The following is a 12721-nucleotide window of genomic DNA, read 5'->3' as shown; positions in this document are numbered from 1 at the left end:
GCAAGGTAACTGCACCTGTGACTGCCTGTTTAGTAGTTACATTTAGCAATATTTGGTGTTTAGAGGAGTTCTGACAACTTTTGGGCTCAGTGCCACTGCACCTACTACACCATTGAAATCATGACCCTAGTGCCTGAAAGACCACTGCACTTGTGACTGCCTGTTTAGTAGTAACATTTAGCAATAATCTGTAGTTATTGGGTTCCCTGGAGCTTTTGGCCCAATACCACTGCACCTATTGCACAGTTCAAATTATGCCCCTTTTAACTGCAAGGTAACTGCAATTGTGACTGCCTGTTTAGTAGTAAAATATACTAATGTTAAAAATACATTTCAGTAGAAAATCCTATGTGGATCAGAATTTCAGGACTCTCATTGCAACTGACTCAGCCATTGATGGCTCCACTATCCCCTGTCACCCAAAAAACAACTTAATGCAGTTTACATACTTCTATAATGTTGATTTGTACTGCAGTCCCTGCCAATTTGGGGTCAGTGCCAACAGTGATCTTCACTGCTGAGCCAAGGGGCAAGTAACAATAGACAGCGATGGCTGAAAGGCACAACCTGCCCTCTTGGTAACAACAGGTAAAGCGCCAAGTCTGCTGAGGTTTTCAGTATTCATGACACACACAAGCGCATAGAATGCCAGCTGAGTGGCTCAATTTGAGGACAGACATTTTTACTTGCCTTCGTACCTTTTCAGCTCTGCACCACCCTGCCCCCATGCCTTGACCTCAGTACCTGCGAGTATACACAATGTAAATAAATAAATATACAGGATTCTGCAGTAGGTGCCTTTAACCCATAGGACATATTTCAGGGCTATGGGCTCAACACCAAAGGCCATGGTCTGAGGGCCCCACTCCAACAGGGCCCCATCCTACCTGTGACATCTAAGTCAGCATGTGACGACTGTGTGTAGTATGTCCTTATAGTTACTAGAATTACATAAACTCGCTGGTTTCTCTAAAAGATGCCTTTAACTCACCGTCCATCTTACTGCAATAGGAAACTATGATCTGAAGTGTGCACGACGACCTCAGAAGCTTTCATCAATGATAGCAAATTGGTGATATTTATCACACCTGACAAAATGTCCATCCCTGCGTTGTCAGAATATATCAGGTGCAAAAAATATTGCACCATATTCTGGGCAGACCATAACCACAATTACAGCGTAACAAAGCTCAGAAAGTCTGATCCCTCTCCACTGAGTGGATCACCATTAAATCCTCTACTCATTTGAGCCCCGGATGCCCCGCGGCTCATTCAATCGTTCGCATGTATACTGTGATTGGCTGTGGGTTAAAGCAATCAGCGCCTGCTAGAATGTGAGAGGGACAGACGTGGACATACACACGCGCACAAGAGGTCCTTTCACAGCCACACTCTGCTGACAGCGCTATAAATGTACAAACTGCACAAGTCGGCCCTGCAGACCTCTTCCGTTTGAACTTGAAGTACACATTCAGAGGGGACGAGACTATGCCTTGCGCAGCAGCAGGTCAGACCCTCTGAACAACAGCAACAAAGGACCAGGCTGCACCAAAAGCCTAAGCGGGCCTTTGGCAAGAGAGGCAAAGAAAGTGCCTCAGATCAAGGAAAACAAGCATTTACAATGCATATGGGCGTCCACAGACATTTTTTCCAGGGGGGGCAAAATGTTAACGTTATCACCATCCTCCGACATGATGTGTGCCAGGTGGGGCACAAGAAACACTGGGGCGCAGGAGGCGCCATGGGGGCAGGAAGCAGGCCGCATATTATCTCATACACCATAGGGTTGTTGTGCCACAGCCATCTCTTTCTTTTGTGGCACCCCAAAATCCATTCTTGCCCTGGTCCCTAAAATTACCCCCTAGCACCCCAAAACCCATACCCACCCTGAACCCTGAAATTACCCCACCCCCCCAAAACTCATACCCTCCCATAACCTTAAAATTACACCCCTGGCACCCCAAAACCCACAAACACCCTGAAGCCTAAACTTACCCCTAGCATCCCAAAACCCATACCCACCCTGAACCCTAAAATTACCCCTGCCCCCCAAAACTCATACCCGCCATGAACCCTAAAATTTCCCCCTGGCACCCCAAAACCCATACCCGCCCTGAACCCTAAAATTTCCCCCTTGCACCCCAAAACCCGTACCCGCCTTGAACCCTAAAATTAACCCCCTGGTACCCCAAAACCCATACCCACCCTGAACCCTAAAATTATCCACCTGGCACCCTAAAATTATCCACCTGGCACCCCAATCCTTAACCCACTGTGAACCTTAAAATTACTCCCTGGCACCTTAAAACCCACACCCACCCTGAACCCTTAAGTTACCCCCGGCACCCCAAAAGCTGAACACTACATTCTGATTGTGTATCGCGCCGTCTCCCTGCTTGAGGAGCTTCTCGCCCTGGTCCGGTTCTGCTCGCCCTTCTCTGGAGCTGTTATGCTTGCCCTGTCCCTCTTCCGGACCCACCGAGCCTGCCTGGACCTACTCTGTCTTGCCTGGTTCTTACTCCTTTGGACCCGATGTCTTCACTAGTGGACTTAGGACACAGGTCTCACTTCTCTGAAGCTGCTGTCCCTCACCCAGACCCCCCACTCACCCTCCACTTGCTCTCTCATCTTCCTTCCTCCCTACTTCTCGGTCTCTCTTTCCCTACTGCTCTCTCTCTCTCTCTCTCTCTCCCCCCTCTTCGTTCACTCTCACCCCCACCGTATCTGTCTCCCGACCCCACCAAGTCTTCCACTGTCGCCCCTCTCTCTTCCTCCTCCTATCGGTGATAGGGAGCCCGGGGCCCTCTCTGAAAATGCAAGCTGGAGGTGACGTTCAGTGTGAAAGCACCAAGATGTGAACCGGGAGAGGAGGCGGGAGAGAGGTTGGGCGGCAGGTAGAGGGTCAAAGGGGGCACTGGCTCTCAGAGAGGTGAGAAGGGGCGGGGAGCAGCCTGAGGACAAAAACAACACCAGAGAAAGAGGCAGTCTCTCCGCGAGGAGCCTGGTGTAAACTGAAGCAACGTACACTTCTTAGCACTACAAAGCAGCCAGAGGGCGCCTTTCACTAGAGCCAAGAACCTGACCCATCGCGAACAAACAGCAGTCACCGTAGAAACCAGCGGTGTCATGAAAACAACAAAGGACAGAGAGACAGACGACTGCCGCCAAAACCTGGAAGTACAATTTACACCTTTAACAAAAAGCAATTTCTGATGCAAGCACCACACGCCAGAACACTGTAAATATATAAATCTCACATCAATGCACACCTGAGAGTGAATAAAAAGATGAGCGGCAAACTAAGGCAGTGACTGAAAGACACTATGCTGGTCCTCTCGTACTGTGCCCTATTGATACTTACTATGTCACCAGTCACTCCAGCGTGGAAGTATTCCCTACGGAAACACACTATACGCCGGTACCACCGCAAAACTCCAGAAAAAACTACAACGCATCCAGAACGTATCTGCGAGACTCATACTAGCGAACTCGGACCCGAATGCTTCAACACGCGACTCTCCTTCTACACCCCCTCCCGCCAGCTACGCTCTTCCAACCAAGCCCTTGCTGCTGTTCCCCGCATCTACAAAACCACCATGGGAGGAAGATCCTTCTCCTACCTGGCAGCTAAAACCTGGAATTCACTCCCCACTCACCTTCGCCTCACTCAAAACCACCTATCATTCAGAAAGCAACTTAAAACCTGGATATTCGACAAGTAATTCCCCACCATTCTTCAAGCGCCTTGAGACCCTCTGTGTATGTAGCGCGCTATATAAATCACATGACTTGACTTGACTTGACTTATTGATTGCTACTCCTACCGCCCCAATGTACCTCACTGTCTTGCGTAGACTAATATGTTTTGTCGGACAAAATGAAAAATATTATTTTTAAATCTGTGTTTTACGTTATGCAGCTATTGTCCTCATAAGTTTCTCCCAGAGAAAAAGGGTGGTTTCCTTCCACAAGGATGATATGAACTGTGTGCACCCACACCCTCTTCCTGCAAAGCTAGCCCCTCCTCGACCTGTCAACCACAAGCGCTCCAGTATGCAACAGCCATTTTACATGTTGTGATCAGCTGGTTCCTTGGTTTCCAGCTACACTGAGAAATGATGGTTGTGCACAACGCTGACCCTGGAACATCTGATTAGTTCCCTCACAGACCTGAGGTACTTGAGGCACCTGCTGCGCTTCTAGGTTAACTTAATGTTGGATTTGACAAGCAGAAGGCAGCAGAGGGGCCAGTGGAAGCAGGGAAGCCCCTGAGGAGCGCATATTTCCCAACCAGGGCATTTCAAGTGGTGAAGGAACAGGCTGAATATTAAGCGCTACAAACCGACTAGCTTGCCAGAGGTTTCTAACAGGGATCAAGGCACAACATTTCCAATCCTCAGGGCACCAACGTAGTAGTCCATTGTGCTGCTCTTTACTTCGGGTACTGGACCAGTACCTGTGCTATCCTGGAAATCTTCCTGTCCTGAGGTTTGGGGTGTTAGTTACAACTTGTGGTGCCCCCTGCATAGAAGGTCTATGTATGCGAAGGATCTCGGAATAGGGGTCCTCAAATATGCAAATCTCACAACCACTACATTTAGACCGTACATTCTTCTAAGCACCTACTGGCCATTTAGTTGGCTGCCTGTGTCAAATGTATACAAAAATAAAAACACTTGTTATGGCCATTTACAATGCTTTACTTTGATTAAGGACAACTGTGAACAGATGGACAGAAAAAGAGATTCAGCCCAAAGGTAGCTGCGAAAAGTGGCTTTGTCGTCGGCAGCCAGATGCTTTCCTTACTTTGTCTGTCTACGGTCCACACAGAGGTCTGAACTCCCTGAGGACACATTCACCACAAAAGCGCTGCCACAGCATCTTAGTCTAGAGCACACGGGTAAGGCAGGCCCAGCCTTACTTCACCAATCACACTCTACGCTGTGAGTAGAATATGAGGCACTCACCAGGGATATCCTAACAGCAGGGCCACTGTAAGTATGAGGCAGGGAGGGTCACATAAAGCGGCAGGGTTGAGTGAATGATGCGTCAAGAAAAAGCAAATTATGTGGCACATTTTGTGACAGTATAACTTCATTTTGTAATTTTAAACATGTTTACACTGTTTGGGCATTAGTTGCACCTCATTAGTACTAGTTAAACACCCAAACATAGCATCAAGCTACAGAAAGTTGATAAATCAACCTTTGCAAAGGACTTTCAACTGCCCGGCAACATGTGTTGCTGCATTTTTACTAACTTTTGAACCGTTTGAGCTAGAAACAATTTTTTTCTTAAACTCTGCAGATTATGGGGCAAATGTTGGATTATGCAACAAATGCAGCAAATATGCAAAAATCGCCGCACAATTGCATAATTCCAGTGGCCCTGCCTATCAGTCACATGGATGTAAACTTTCTGCTCTTTTGCTATCTATACCATTGGGCGGAAGAAAACGTTAAGGGACTAAAACATTATTTTTAAAGAATACATCCCTGATTTGCATGATAAATCTGTAATGTTGCGGCAATGCAGGCAAGTGCCCAGAACGAGTTGCTCTTACCCTCAATGAGTAAGACTCAGAAGGGCTGTATGATCATTTCTACTCAGGGATACATCTTAGATATGCCTGCTCGTTGCGCCTCCCCCCTGCTCTGGACTACAGCGGTGACTACACATGGACTCAGCCCCTCTCCTCTTCGCATCCACGCTTCCTAGCCCAACTGGATATCCCCCTCTGTACTGACTTATGCCTAACACTTCATTTCCATTTGTTTTCTGTTTGTGTTATCTTTCTTGATAAATGCAAATTATGAAATCAAAAATCATCCATTGATGACCACCATTTTATGTCAGAGCGGTGCCTACGTTAAAATATACTCTTTTATTCAAATGTGACTATTCTTTCTGCTTAGTAATTTACTTAACAGCAACTGTTCTAGGCAGTCCATCACTATAATCCAATAATTATTTGAAAAGACTTTGCCTCAATCTTGTTATTGTGTCAGAACGCGCTATAAAGTCTGAGGTCTCCTGGCGCTTCGGACTAAATTATATGATGGAGGGAAGGGGGGCAGAGGGTACTCAGAAGGATCTAGAAAAGAGCAGAGTCTCCAGGTGTTGTCTAGATGTGACGTGCGATGAGATGCACAGGAGTTCACCTAGAAGAGAGTGCCAAAGGGACAGTGCAGGAAAATGAAGCCCGCGTCTTGTCCTACTGAGCCCTGGGATGCAGAGGAGCTTCAGACTAGAACAGAGAGTGCGAGCTGGAGAGGAACAGTGGCTGGAGCACCATGTGTAATGCATAGTGACATGGGCGTCCCCAGGGGGCAGGGCCGGCTTTAGCGCTGGTGGCACCCAGTGCAACAATGTTAGTTGGCGCCCCCAATGACCACCACCCCCACAGATTCTCTCACTAGCACCCTTTAACAGTGACCAAGTCTCCATAACAACTCTCTCTCAGATGCATTGAATTCGGTATATAGCACTACTCATACCATTAAAGTATGTCAGGGCACTTTGCATCACACACACATTACACAATCAATCAATCAATCATACTTGTGTAAATCAGTGTATAGGAAATGTTACATAAGCCAAAGGACTAAAAGTGTAAGAGTCACATGTCATCCATACTGGTAGGCAGTATAGTTTAGGAGTGCTTGGTGTGGAGAAACACACTCAGAGTCGAAAAAGATCAGCATAGTTGGGAGTTTTCTTTAATAATAAGAATCCGTTTCTACCCAAATGAACCCTTTTTGCAACATTAATCAATGTTCTATACTTAGCAGTGTATGCACTTCTATGATGCAAGTTAATACCTCACTATTCTATATTAGGACTTTAAGTTATAAATTGCAAGTAACACAAGGATGGCTCTTTTAAAAGCAGTAACCTGCTGATCTATTAAATGCACTCTGTAATCTACTTGCAACATGTTCTTTGCAGTAGGCACATTAACTCTCTGTACTACCTTCACATAAGTCAAAAACCTCAACTACACAAAACTCTGATCTCTGGCAAGAAAGAACATTAATCACAGGACTTATCTTGACATTTTTGTGAGGCCTGTTAATTGCAGGAGGAAAGGAATGGTGCCCCAAGGAAGCCAGCACCGGTCGCACCGCCCTAGAGCCGGCCCTGGCAGGGGGGCAAGGAGGGACGCTCCAGGGGGGGCATGCGCCCCTCCTTGCCCCCCCCGCGGACGCCCATGACGATGCAATAGGTCTCAGGTTAATTACGTTTGAGCGATTGGCATTGCTAAATATTGCAACACCAACTGCAACAAAAGTCTATAAATTGTAGGCCAAAAAAATTTGTATTTATTTTTGTAGCAATGGTGGCATGCTGCACTTTAGATAAATATGTTTAAAAGTAAAGTGCGCCATACTTCGATTGCTACAATAGTTAATTGTGGATGCGTTAACAATTGATGTGTGCACTGATGGCTGGTGGTGTGTGTGCCTTTAGAAATTGTGCACTGATGGCTGGTGGTGTGTGTGCCTGGTGGAAGTGTGCACTGCCGGCTGGTGGTGTGTGTGCCTGGTGGAAGCTCGCACTGACGGCTGGTGGTGTGTGTGCCTGGTGAAAGCGTGCACTGACGGCTGGTGTTGTGTGTCTGATGAAAGCGTGCACTGATAGCTGGTGGTGTGTGTGTGCCTGGTGAAAGCATGCACTGACGTCTGGTGGTGTGTGCCTGGTGGAAGCGTGCACTGATGGGTAGTGGTGGTGTTTGGGCCCAGTAAAAGCGTGCACTGACGGCTGGTGGTGTTTGTGCCTGGTGAAAGCGTGCACTGAGGGTGTGGTTGTGTGTGTGGTTGTGTGTATGGTTTTGTGTGTAGTTGTGGTTGTGTGTGGTTGTGTTTAGTTGTGTATGTGTGTGGTTGTGTGTGTGTGTGTGTGTGTGTGGTTGTGTGTGTGTGTGGTTATGTGTGGTTGTGTGTGTGTGGTTGTGTGTGTGGTTGTGTAAATGTGGTTGTATGTGTGTGGTTGTGTGTGTGGTTGTATGTGTTTGGTTGTGTGTGTGGTTGTGTGTGTGGCTGTGTATATGTGGCTATGTATTTGTGGTTGTGTGTGTGTGGTTGTGGTTGTGTGTGTGGTTGTGTAGGTGTGGTTGTGTGTGGCTGTGTGTGTGTGGATAAGTGTGTGTGGTTGTGTGTGTGTGTGGTTGTGTGTATGTGTGTGGTTGTGCGCCTCAAGCTGGGAATCCTTTTAAATAAAAGGAGAGGTGCGTGGCCTGGTGCAGTGTGCGCCTCTGGGTATGCACACAGACACATACTCTCTCGCGCTCTCTCACACACCCATACACACACCCATACAAACACACACACACAGACTGTGCTGGGGCAGGGCACAGGACATGCCGCTCTCCCCTTAAGACTCCATAGTGTTAGAGTTCATGTACCCCGGGAGGCACTCACAACACAGGCGTGCATGTGCGCCTCGAGCTGGGAATGCTTTTAAATAAAAGGAGAGGCGCGTGCACTGGTGCAGTGTGCGCCTCTGGGTATGCACACAATCTAAGGTCCCAATTAGTGGAGTTTTGGGGAAAGTTCCAAAAGGTGAAGGCTGACGCAGTTCTGGCGAACTGCGTCCTACCTGAAGCCCTCGAGTGACCTTTCTTGGGTCTGAAGGTGGTAATTTGCGTTGAGTAGTGTCCGTTGTCTAATGGATGGCCCTGAAGAGGCGAGAGACCTCGGTGGATCAGTAATCGCAGGGCTACTGCCGTGGCCAGCTCCTCATTGGGCTGTCATCGCCAAGAAAGTCCCAGGCCCGTGCGCAGGGCCAGCTGTCTGTCAAGCACCTGAGCATGGCAAGTCTTCCAGGAGCGGAAATATGTCTCTCCTTTGATCTGACAAGGCGCGGGGATGATTTATAGAACCCCCGCTTTGTTCTTCCCTGCACATTTTACTTTCTTTCCTAAGGCAGAACCGCAAAAGAAGAAAACAAGATATAGTACAAAATAGCAACCAGACGCACGCCATACTAAGGCCTGTGTTACGTGCCCTCAGAGCACCTTTATGTGATCGTGCACACAGCAGCCGTCCACACTCTGCACGGATGACACTACTAGTCTGCAGACAGGAATATCCCATCTAGGCACCATGTTGTCTGCATGCGAGCATCCAAATAGCACCCGGGCACAATAAACTAGGGGAGAGGAGTTGGCTTAACGGCTAAGGCGCTCGACCTCGGACATGAGGATCTAGGTTCGAGCCTCGTTAACGACGCCAAAAACCTCCTGTGATTCTGGGCAAATCACTTAATCTCCCCGTGCCTAAAAAAAAACATGAAAGCGTGTGTCCTCATGTAAAAAAAACGGAACTTGTGCTATGTAAAGCGCTCTGATACCTGATTCGGTTCGGGTCTAGTTCGCGCTATATAAAACTCTACAAAAAAAAAACCTGACGCTCGTGGCTTCTAGGTGGCGAGAAGCGCCCCACGACGCTTGCTCCGTGCTGCCTAGATATGTATCATGCCAACACACAATGCATATCGAACCTTACACATACTACCTACTCTGGGTTGCAGACGTGTACCACCCAAACAGGGCACCGTGCCCGCCTGTACGGGATCGTGCAAACATAAAGCTTCCATACTATACGTACGGAGGCCTCCTGGACCAGGCTGCAGATGTGCCTGCAAGCCAAAACGCAAATGAAAACCTGGCACAGTCTAACCACATCGACGTCTGAGGTGCAGACAAGTAGCAACCACCCGGGCACAATACTGTCTGCACGTGAACAGGCCAAGACCAGCCATTCGCACAATATCTCGAGACTTGTGGGTACAGGCTACAGAAACGCACCAGCCAATGGGGCGACAAAGCATCTGTGTGGACGAGGGAACAATTCACATTAGTCTGCTGGAATGCAGTCAGACTTGGGTTCACGCATGAAAGTTCCAAAGAGCGTCACATTGAGGATAGAAAACATTGTGCAGTGCACAGCGCAGACACTACCACTAGACAAACAAGAGTGCGCCAAGAAGTCTAATAAGACATGCAACAATTCATGCTGTATAAGACGCCGGGTCACCTGACCTTAACCTGTGCTACAGGCCTGCACCATCTACATCGCGGGCATCAATTAGCTACCAATTATTTGAAGTAGTAAACATTAACATGCACACGAGGAACATGGTGCAATGCATTGCTTTTACCAGACAGTGCAAGTCTAACATGTACATAAAATTTGACTGTAGGCTAGTCGCGTAACGCAAAGTGAGGCCCCCTTACCCCCACAGATTGTGACGAGCCTCCCATACATCACAGATACATAGTGGTTCTGAGCTGGTGGCACCTGCGCCACAGGGGGCTCCGTTGCGCCCCTGCACCCAACTGGGTACCCTAGGGAGTCCTGTGTATTCCAAACCGAAAGTCAGCGCCGCGCAGTGCCGAGCCTAGAGGCACTTCATGACAGTCATGTATGTTCCCAGCACACTGATTGGTATTCCGTGCCACGCTCCGCTGTGGCTAAACATCGCCCAAACTCTGCCAGACACAGTAGATCCCGGCTAATCTCCCAGGCACTGCAGAATGTGGTGCTGGGCAGGCACCTCCACACAGCCAGTAAGGAAATACCGAAAAATGTCACCTAAACATTGCAAAACGCACCTCTTTCCAGAACAGTTCAGTTCTCAGGAGAGCATCGTTTGAAGAGACAGCAGACCCTCGTTGAACGTCAGAATTACCATATCCTGCTCCTGTCAACTTGGATTCGTCAAGGTCAGCTTGAAGTACAACTTAGCTGCCTGACCACAAACTAGAAACATGTGCAGTTGGCAAAGGAATGCACACAGTATTTAACTAAACGGTGTGTAAGCCTCTTTCGAAGCCAGGATTAACGGCGAGTGCAGTTTAGCAGCGCACTCAAGTAAACAGAGCTCTCCAGGAAAAGAAAACAAGCAGCAGTGAAGCAATTGTAAAAAAAAAAAAAAAAATGCCCGCTAGGGTTGCGCGCGCCACTGCAGGCATATGTCTTCAATTATCGTGCCCGTGTCGGCACGATAATTGAAGACATATGGGCTTTGGTGCGCGTAACAGACACCATAGGCCATGGGTGGAGCTATGCGACCGCCCATGGCCTATTGCGTGTTCTGTTATACACGCACACAAAGCCCAATCAAAATGGACCTAGGAAATAACACGCACGAGCTGTGTGGAATTTCAAGGTCCATTTTTAAAACCCCTCGAAAAGGACTCTGGCTGCGCGAACACTGCTGCACAGTGTACACTAGACAGAGACCTATAAATGACACCAGCCACCTGGGAAATTTCCCGGTGCCAGTAAGGCTAGACGGCCAAGATTTCATACCACAACACCTAGGACCCTGCCTGACCAAAATGTGGGATTGTAGGCAATTACTTCACTTACCTTCTTTTCCTCAAGGTTCACGTTTAAGAGCATGCTGAAAACATCCTATTGTGCGCTGTACACACCCTCTCTAGAATATGTTTTAGCACACTTTAATTTTACTGCCTTTGTAATAACAACAGACACTACATATAAGGTACATGACAAATGTCTTGTCACTTGGTTCACTGTTGGCATCCTCTTCAGAGCCCTGTGGGTGGGGAAGGGCCGCAGTTAATGTTTCAAACTCATATTTAGAAATACACTTATTGTAAAAGGTCACTCAGTGTGGTGGAACAGTCCAATGTACTGAATGAAATGACACGCACCCGCAGGTGAAACACTTGAATTTCGAAGATGTTTCATTATATTGTTACATGATAATCTGTATGGCGTGTGTTGCTGGGCCGACCGGGTGGGGCAGATAAATGAGCTCTCTGCATTAATCTGCTGGCTCGTCCAGCTGCAGGTGCTGCAAATCAGAAGGGCGCTGCCTTTGTTGGCGCTGTTTCTGTTACTGACAGTGTAGGCCCTGGAGCAGGTCAGGACTGAGGTACGCACAGAGAGCTGTTTGCGATGGCTGGCCAGCTACAAATCCGGAGGAAAAAAAGAGAAGCAGGAAAGACCCTTTAATATTAAAAGAAGCTTGAAGAAGACTAGGAAGCGTGATAAACAAATGTATTTGGTCTAGCAGGGACCGACCTTGAATTCCAAGAAAGGCGGATGTAGTGCCACCTCACAATAGTGGCAGGGGGCTGGCACTCAGCTGGCATCAGTGACATAATATCAATGGAAGCGTTTAAAGACAATGGAGTCAGAAATCCTATAGTGGGAAACAAGATCAACTCTGTCAAAAAAAACAACAACTAACTGATCCTGAAAACTCTGCTGTCTAGAAGCTAACCTGGCTAACCGCGCAGACATACTGTGCCCCCTCCAGCACCTGGCGTCATCATGTGCACCAGTGCCGTCTGATCCATCTTGATGCTGAATTTAGTCCCCAACTAAAAGGTCCTAAAATGTTCAGCCCCCCCACACGCAGGCCAACAACTCGCTCTCAGTAACGGAATTGTTTTTTTTCAGCATCTCGCAAAGCTCTTGACACATACGCCATAATCCACTCCTTGCCCTGGTATCTTTGCATCAACACACCATTCAGTTCCAAGTTACTGGTATCAACCATCACCACACATTGTTTCTCAACCACAAAAGGTTTGAGACAAGGTGCATTCACAATTAAACCCTTCAAAATATTAAACACCTTGGACAAGCTATCCAGTCTATTCAAACTTAGCATTTTTTTTAACAGACATCTGAAAGGAGGAACTTTGGATGCACGGGTAGGGATAAACTTAGCATAGAATTCC

The 12721-nt window shown here is 47.7% G+C and overlaps 1 protein-coding gene across 2 annotated transcripts in view; it reads right to left on the bottom strand.

Moving 5' to 3' along the window:
* The window catches only part of LOC144772394 (uncharacterized), a 552770-nt gene that overhangs the window by 364148 nt on the left and 175901 nt on the right, over positions 1-12721 (bottom strand). The gene's annotated exons all lie outside the window — the stretch shown is intronic.

Source organism: Lissotriton helveticus, chromosome 8 (genome assembly GCF_964261635.1).
Source record: "Lissotriton helveticus chromosome 8, aLisHel1.1, whole genome shotgun sequence".
NCBI classification, from domain to species: domain Eukaryota; kingdom Metazoa; phylum Chordata; class Amphibia; order Caudata; family Salamandridae; genus Lissotriton; species Lissotriton helveticus.
The sequence above is the reverse complement of the archived record's forward strand: the minus strand, read 5'-3'. Positions and strand labels throughout refer to the sequence as shown.